We start from the raw sequence: 6,763 nt of genomic DNA, 5'->3' as shown, positions 1-6,763 counted from the left end.
GGGGGGGTGGAGGGGTGGAGCAGCATACCGTTATATTATCCAGCTTGTGATAATGAGATTGAGGTGGTATTCACTAACTTAACTTTATTTATGAAAACAAAAGATAATAGAAAGACAGCTCCCACATAGAGGTAGTGCTTGCTATCATAATTTACCCTCTTATCAGCATCACATGTTCACAAATTTATAACACAGATTGAATTGGATCAAGTTTAGCTTAAAGAGTTAGATAACATGAAATGTAAGTGACAACTATATAGTTTCTTTATTTCCAGTAAGTCTACAGAGGCTTCACTCCTCCACATAGAAAAAAAAACAATCTGATATTCAACGGGCTGTTTCTCAATTTTATGAGTTAATTGTGTTGTTGTTGCTGTTGTTGTTCTGTTCTGCTTTTAACTTGGTTCTGTCTTTTCCAACCAAATGTGTCAAAATGAAACAAGCCTACAAACCCACAATCTGTTTTACTCGCCAGAAATGTATCTGGAAGAGTGAGTGTCGGTGTTCCAATGATGCACATTTCATTTCAGAAACAAAACTCTTCCATTTCAAATTTCCATTGCAGCAAATGAGCCTATAGAGCACAAATAAGATTAAAGGTTAGCTCTCTGTCTTATTCTGCTTTCTTTCCACCTCCATTTGCATATAGACTTGAATAACTGGTTTCTCAGGCCCCAGCAGCCATCAGTGGTCAGTTCACTTATTGCAAGTGTAAAGTCATAGTTTATGCTTCCAGAAGAAGTAAAATATCCTGTTTTTTCATCTTCCTTTTTATTTTAGTGATTCTTTCAGAAATGTCATCACTTTTTTAGTATATTTTTCAGGGTGCAAAGTTAAGCATGTAAATGGGGTGTGTGATAAGATTGCTGTGACATAACACAGTTTTAGTGACTTACTGTGATTTACAGAGCAAGTCTTGAATTGGTGGTGTCATCGGGTGACACTTTTCAGTTTGTAGCATCTTCTAGTTTAAGTTAATGGTAGCCAGAGGCCATCTACTGGCCAACTGCAGGTACAGCATGTTTCTTTGCTGGTTTCAGAGGAAGGATTTAGCCCCCAGACATTAAACACCGTACATGAGTTTTATTTTATCTTAAAGAAACTGTCTCTATCAGTACAAATGGAAAATCTGAAAGTTATTTTCAGGATCATAAAAGACTTTATTACACCAATAAATGAACAAAACAAATCTTTTGTAGCCCTACATATCACAGATTTAAGAGGAGGAAACAATTTGATCCACTGGGGAAAAACGTGAACCCATAAATTTTTTTTAAAATTATTGTCAACGTTTGATTTAACAAATTTCAGCTGAGGAAGCTGATGGAACATTTAAAGGCTTCTACACAGAGGTATACCTGAAATCTTCCTGGTTCAATAGTTTATCTAACATCTATAATGCATAATTTCCTGAAGATACAACACAATATCAGATAAGGCACTGGCATTTGCCATGGTATCATCTATCTGGGATGGTACATGGATGGTTGACTATTAAAGCTTGTTTTTTTAAATACATTTTCAGTATTCCTTTAAGAAAACAAACAAACAAAAACAATTGTGATATAATGTGATACAATTTATCATATCCTATAGTAAATGGAGGAAACAGCCCACACTGCAACATATCAAATCTGAAAAGATACAACATATTGATATGATAAGTGAGATGAGCAGAATAAAATGCTTAGAATGAGCATTTCTGACACTGCAATGAAACTGCTTATGTTTTTGTTCCTGTAAGACAGACTTACAACGTTCAGTTCAATTCAGCTGATTTCCTTATATTTCAGATCACTTGGAATAGTAACAACATCATTCCCATGCAATGAAAAATGCAGATCTGTGCAAAGGTTGTTGGCACTTTAGATGATCAGATTCTTATCTAAACAGTACCATCAGGGAGGCGTCTGATTGGTCTCAAATCCATTCTGCAACATGACAAAAATAACAAAGCCCAAACAATCAGCCAGAGTCACAACCAACTATCTTCAGCGACGAGAAGAACAAGTAGTCCTGCAACAGATGGCCCGGCCCCCACAGGGCCCTGATCTTGACATCACAGAGTCTGTCTGGGATCACATGAAGAGACAGAAGATACAAACAGCTTAAATCCACAGAAGAGCTGTGGCAAATTCTCCAAGATGCCTCGAACAACCTGCCTTGAAAACCGCACGTGTATCACGGAGAACCGCTGCTGCTTTAAAGCCAAAGGGTGGTCAGAGCAGAGAAAATTAATTGATAGGCAAAAAAAATATTCATGGCATTATTTTTTGAAAGCATCCTCCCTTTTAGTGTCTAAAAGTTTTGCTTGGTTCTGTACTGTATCTCTACGATAATAAAGCTTATCAAAAGAAATGCCAAATGAGGGTAATAATGAGGGTGATGTTTGCTCAGTGGCATAGCTTTTGATGTTGTCTTCAGGCCTTATCAGCTGATATTGCGAAAGCCTGGCCAGTATCTCTGACAGAAATTGATTATAATTGATAAATTGACCATAAATGACTAAGCTTAATCTTTTCCTTGGAACTGCCCCACATTGATGACAAGTGCATGCTAAAGACCTTTTCATAACACTTCCTCAAGGGACTGACAATCTATTTTGAATATATATTTTGATTGCAGTGATAGTTCCTTGGCTGTCAACGGTTATATTATCCCTCCCTTAAAGTGAGCCTTTGCACTTTGTCCCATACTTTTTAGTCTTTCCTCTTTAGTCAGCTCCGACAAACAGCAAGTTCCCACACAGTGTTGCACAGTATGGCTTGTTCCTGCATGGATGAAGCGGTTTGGATGTTGACATGAATGGGACAAACAGGCAGCTGTCTCAGCCTCCATAAAGAAACATGATCTTGTGCCTTGGTGGTAAAGAATCATTGCAATGCACAGCAGAGGGTAAAACACACACTTGTTCTGCTGTAAGAGTTCGTTTATGTTTTTGACTCTAAGATCCGCTTGTCTTTGCATGATACTGCACAGTCTTTTAGGAAAACACCTCCCCCCTTCCCACTAGCAACAGTTGTGTCCATGTTAATGTGTATACAGTATGTGTGTGCATGCAAGTGTGTGTGTGTGTGTAGGTGGCTAACACACACTGGGCTATTGCTGCACTGCACATTCTTGGGGAACAGCTGTGGAATATTTGACCACTGGCTGCATCAGGGTTGTTCTACAGCAGATCCCAGTCTCTGCTTTGACGTTCCTCATTTACTGAATTACCGTTTAATCAGCACTTTTTTTTTAAATTTGTGATTTAAACTGCTGAGTTATTTCGCTCAGTGCAGCTGAAAAGATGTGTGATACAGAGGGCTATTTTAAGAGTGGGAACATGCTGTTACCAATCATGATCAATTCCAATTGCTCAGTGATCCAAAAAAAGCCTTTTGAGTCAATGAGCACTAAAGCATTTAAAGAATGTTTACTGAGTGTGTTGAAACAGTATGGGTTGTATCTAATGTAATGTGACCATTTGAAGCTAAATATACCACAGGGGTCAGTGCTGGTATGGTATATGAGTCATTTAGAGGATTCAATGCTATTCAACTGTATTGTGCTCACAATATGAATAAATGAGATTATGCATACCAAAGCATAAGAGCATTACTCGGTCACACTCCACTGGGGTTTTGGGGAACAGATGCCAATTAGGACATGGTGACTTCCCCTCAATGAAAAATATACAAACAGACATGAGATATGTCACATCAGCACCAGATGTGAACTGAAAAATGCATCTCTCATGTTTCACATGCATGACCTCCAGTTACACAATATAATATCTGGAGTGCTGCCAGGTGAAACATCTAGGTGTTAATATTAGGAACCGCATAACTGATACTAGAAGTAGACGAGAACTTAAAACCAAACTTTAAAAAGTGCATGTTTTCACCTGATACATGTTGTACCTGCACTGGAAGGCTTGCCCAATATCCCAATTACAATTTAAATAGGTTGTAATCAGAAACCTGGGTTTTAGCCAGACAAAACATCATCAGAGTGACTTCTGGTTTCAGTCTACTTTAGACGATGATGCAAGATGATGTTGAATCAATCCAACATATTTGATATACACTACTCACTGTGAGTAATCACACAATACATCACACACATGTGCACATTTAAGGGTACGTATTTTGTCCTCTGTAATGAAATACATTTAAAAAACTCAAACCCAATACTGATCCCAGACATGTTTGAGCTGTGACTTAATATTTTGTCAAGTACAGTACTGTATGTAATATCAGTATCTCACATGATAAGATCCAGGGCAGCAGACAGACAGGAAAGTCATCTGTAAACATTACATTAACCTTAAATACAGGTTAATGTAACTGCTGAAAGCCACAGGGTTAAAATAGTATTGGTTTGTGATCATTTCATTTTATTGTTGCCTTTGGGCAGAAGGTGGGAAAACAAGCTAAGATGAAGTCTTTGCATTTTAAAGACTGGAGTCTTCCAACATTTACACTTTCCACAGAGCATAATAAAATAAAATAAAATCCTTTGTATGAAATTAAAACTTTAAAATAAGCAAAACTGGAGAGACATGGTGTATTTGAAAACAGTAACATCACTGTGTATGTAACCTATTCCTTCTACAGTAACTGTTTTTTTCTTATCAGATCATTTGCTTTTCCTTCTAGCAACTAGAACAATAACTTTTAACTTTCAGTCCCCTCAGATCAAGTCTAGAGTCACGTAAAGCTGCTAAAGGGGCCAAACAACACACTTCCATACACAACACAACAAGCCCCAAGAGAGTTAAGGGGTGAGAGAGTTTGCTGGACATTGGCAGAGATGGCGACTTATTGGGGAGAAAAGAGCAAGAGGGAAGGTGAGAGTTTGTTTATTTGTTTAAGGAAGAGGAACTTCCTGTTTTGGAGCTGGAGCTGGCTGAAGTGGACACAATAGCTCATTTAGAAGGCCTGTGAAGCATAATGTATAACATGGGACTCATTTTTTATTAAAGAATAGATAGAGCAGAAAAAACGGTCATGCTCACCATTGTTACACAGTTCCTGAGTTATGGAGTTTATTTATTGTAACGAGAGAGATCTGTGAACCCTGTAGCTCCTGAAAAGAGAGAGGTACGTATAAAGCCAGCACAGTAAACTTTTAATACACATATTTAGTCCTCAGTGACATGTAAGAGACATTTACCACTACTGTGGTAGGAAGAGAACAGATACAACTAATAACATTAACAATGACTCCCCCAGCAATGACATGTCTCTGTAAAGCTTTGTTTTTTTCAGATTCTTTTGTTTTTTCAGACTTGTGTCCGGTGTTATGTGACATGTGGAAGAAAATAGGCTACACTCTCACACATGCACCGTCATTTCACTGTATTTATTCATTTCTATTTGCTGGCTCTTACTGTGATCAATGAGTTTGACATTTATTCATTTATTCATTGGGATCATTCTGTCTTGATGTATCATTCATTCATTCGTTTTTCCCACTTTTTTCTGTAGCATTTATCATTAAGGGTAGTTTGTAGTTCATACCTGCAATTTAGAAACCAAAGATACACGTGATACACGTGATTTACCTTGCTTATTAAAACAACTACAGTAGATTTTCTGAAAACAATCAGTCAGACAACAAGAAGTAACACTCAAGGTTTTGCTGGATCCCAGTGATTTTCATTTGTGTATGGTGGCAACAGTGAAATGGTTCACCGGGATCTGTCCTGTTCCAGCACCATGGACAGAGGTCTGCCGCTGAAGCTGCCTGTGGTTTCTCGAAGCCCAGCTGAAACAATAAGAGTCACATTTCGTCATTACCTCATATCAGTTAATCTTTAATAAGAATTTGTATGATTTTCATATCATCTTTATCTATTAGATATTTTACAGAATAGTTAATGCTGTTTTTTATTGCTACTGTACAACTTGGTAACTGGGTTGTAGAAGTGAAGGAAAAATGAATCACATTATCACCAACCCCCAGTGGCCGCATATAAATTCTGGTGAATGACCTGAGACTGACCTGCAGCTTCCTGCCGTTTCTCGTCTCCCTTCTTTGGACTGGCATGAATGTTGAAAATGTTTCCTGTTTTGTTGTGTAGGATACAGACGACATTAAAACCCAGAGAGTTCAGTAGTAAAGAGTAAAGAGTAGCATATAGAGAAGTTTGTAGAGAAGGATGAGAATACAAGTGATTTTGAGTATTGAAGTTCTGAAATACTGTATGATGGCATTAGAACAATAATGCCCAAACAGGACTTTATAGAACCCCCAAACCTTTTAAAATGTTAAGTACATTATTAAAAAGATTAAAGATAATGAAAGAAAGGGACAGGCAGAGACAAACATGCCTCAAACTCTTTTTTTCTCGAGTCTTGAGTGGAGATGACGAAGCCTTAAAGGAATAGTTCAGCAGTTTGAGAAGTCTCATGTGCAAAGGAAACAAATCCGACTACCACCAGTTTACACCTTGTATCTCGTTTGTTTAATTTAGACAGAAACATAAAAAGTGTAAATATAACACCTTCAAGACCATTTCTTCACCACAATGTCTCAATTTAAAAAAGTTTAAGGGTTAAGCATGATACAAGGTAGTAGTATGTGGAGTAGGTGAAGCATTAAAGCATGAATAACTGCATGAATTTGAAAATGATCGTAAACAACAAGTAGATAAAAATAGAAAAAAACATGGAAGAAATTGACTTAACTAACTGAAATCATTATGAATTGTTCATAAAATAAATAAATTTACACTTACATGCTTGCTGGATAACTTTTGTTGTCTAACGATGCA

The sequence above is a fragment of the Seriola aureovittata genome, chromosome 7, assembly GCF_021018895.1.
Source record: "Seriola aureovittata isolate HTS-2021-v1 ecotype China chromosome 7, ASM2101889v1, whole genome shotgun sequence".
Taxonomy (NCBI): Eukaryota; Metazoa; Chordata; class Actinopteri; order Carangiformes; family Carangidae; genus Seriola; species Seriola aureovittata.
This window is presented reverse-complemented; position numbering follows the sequence as displayed.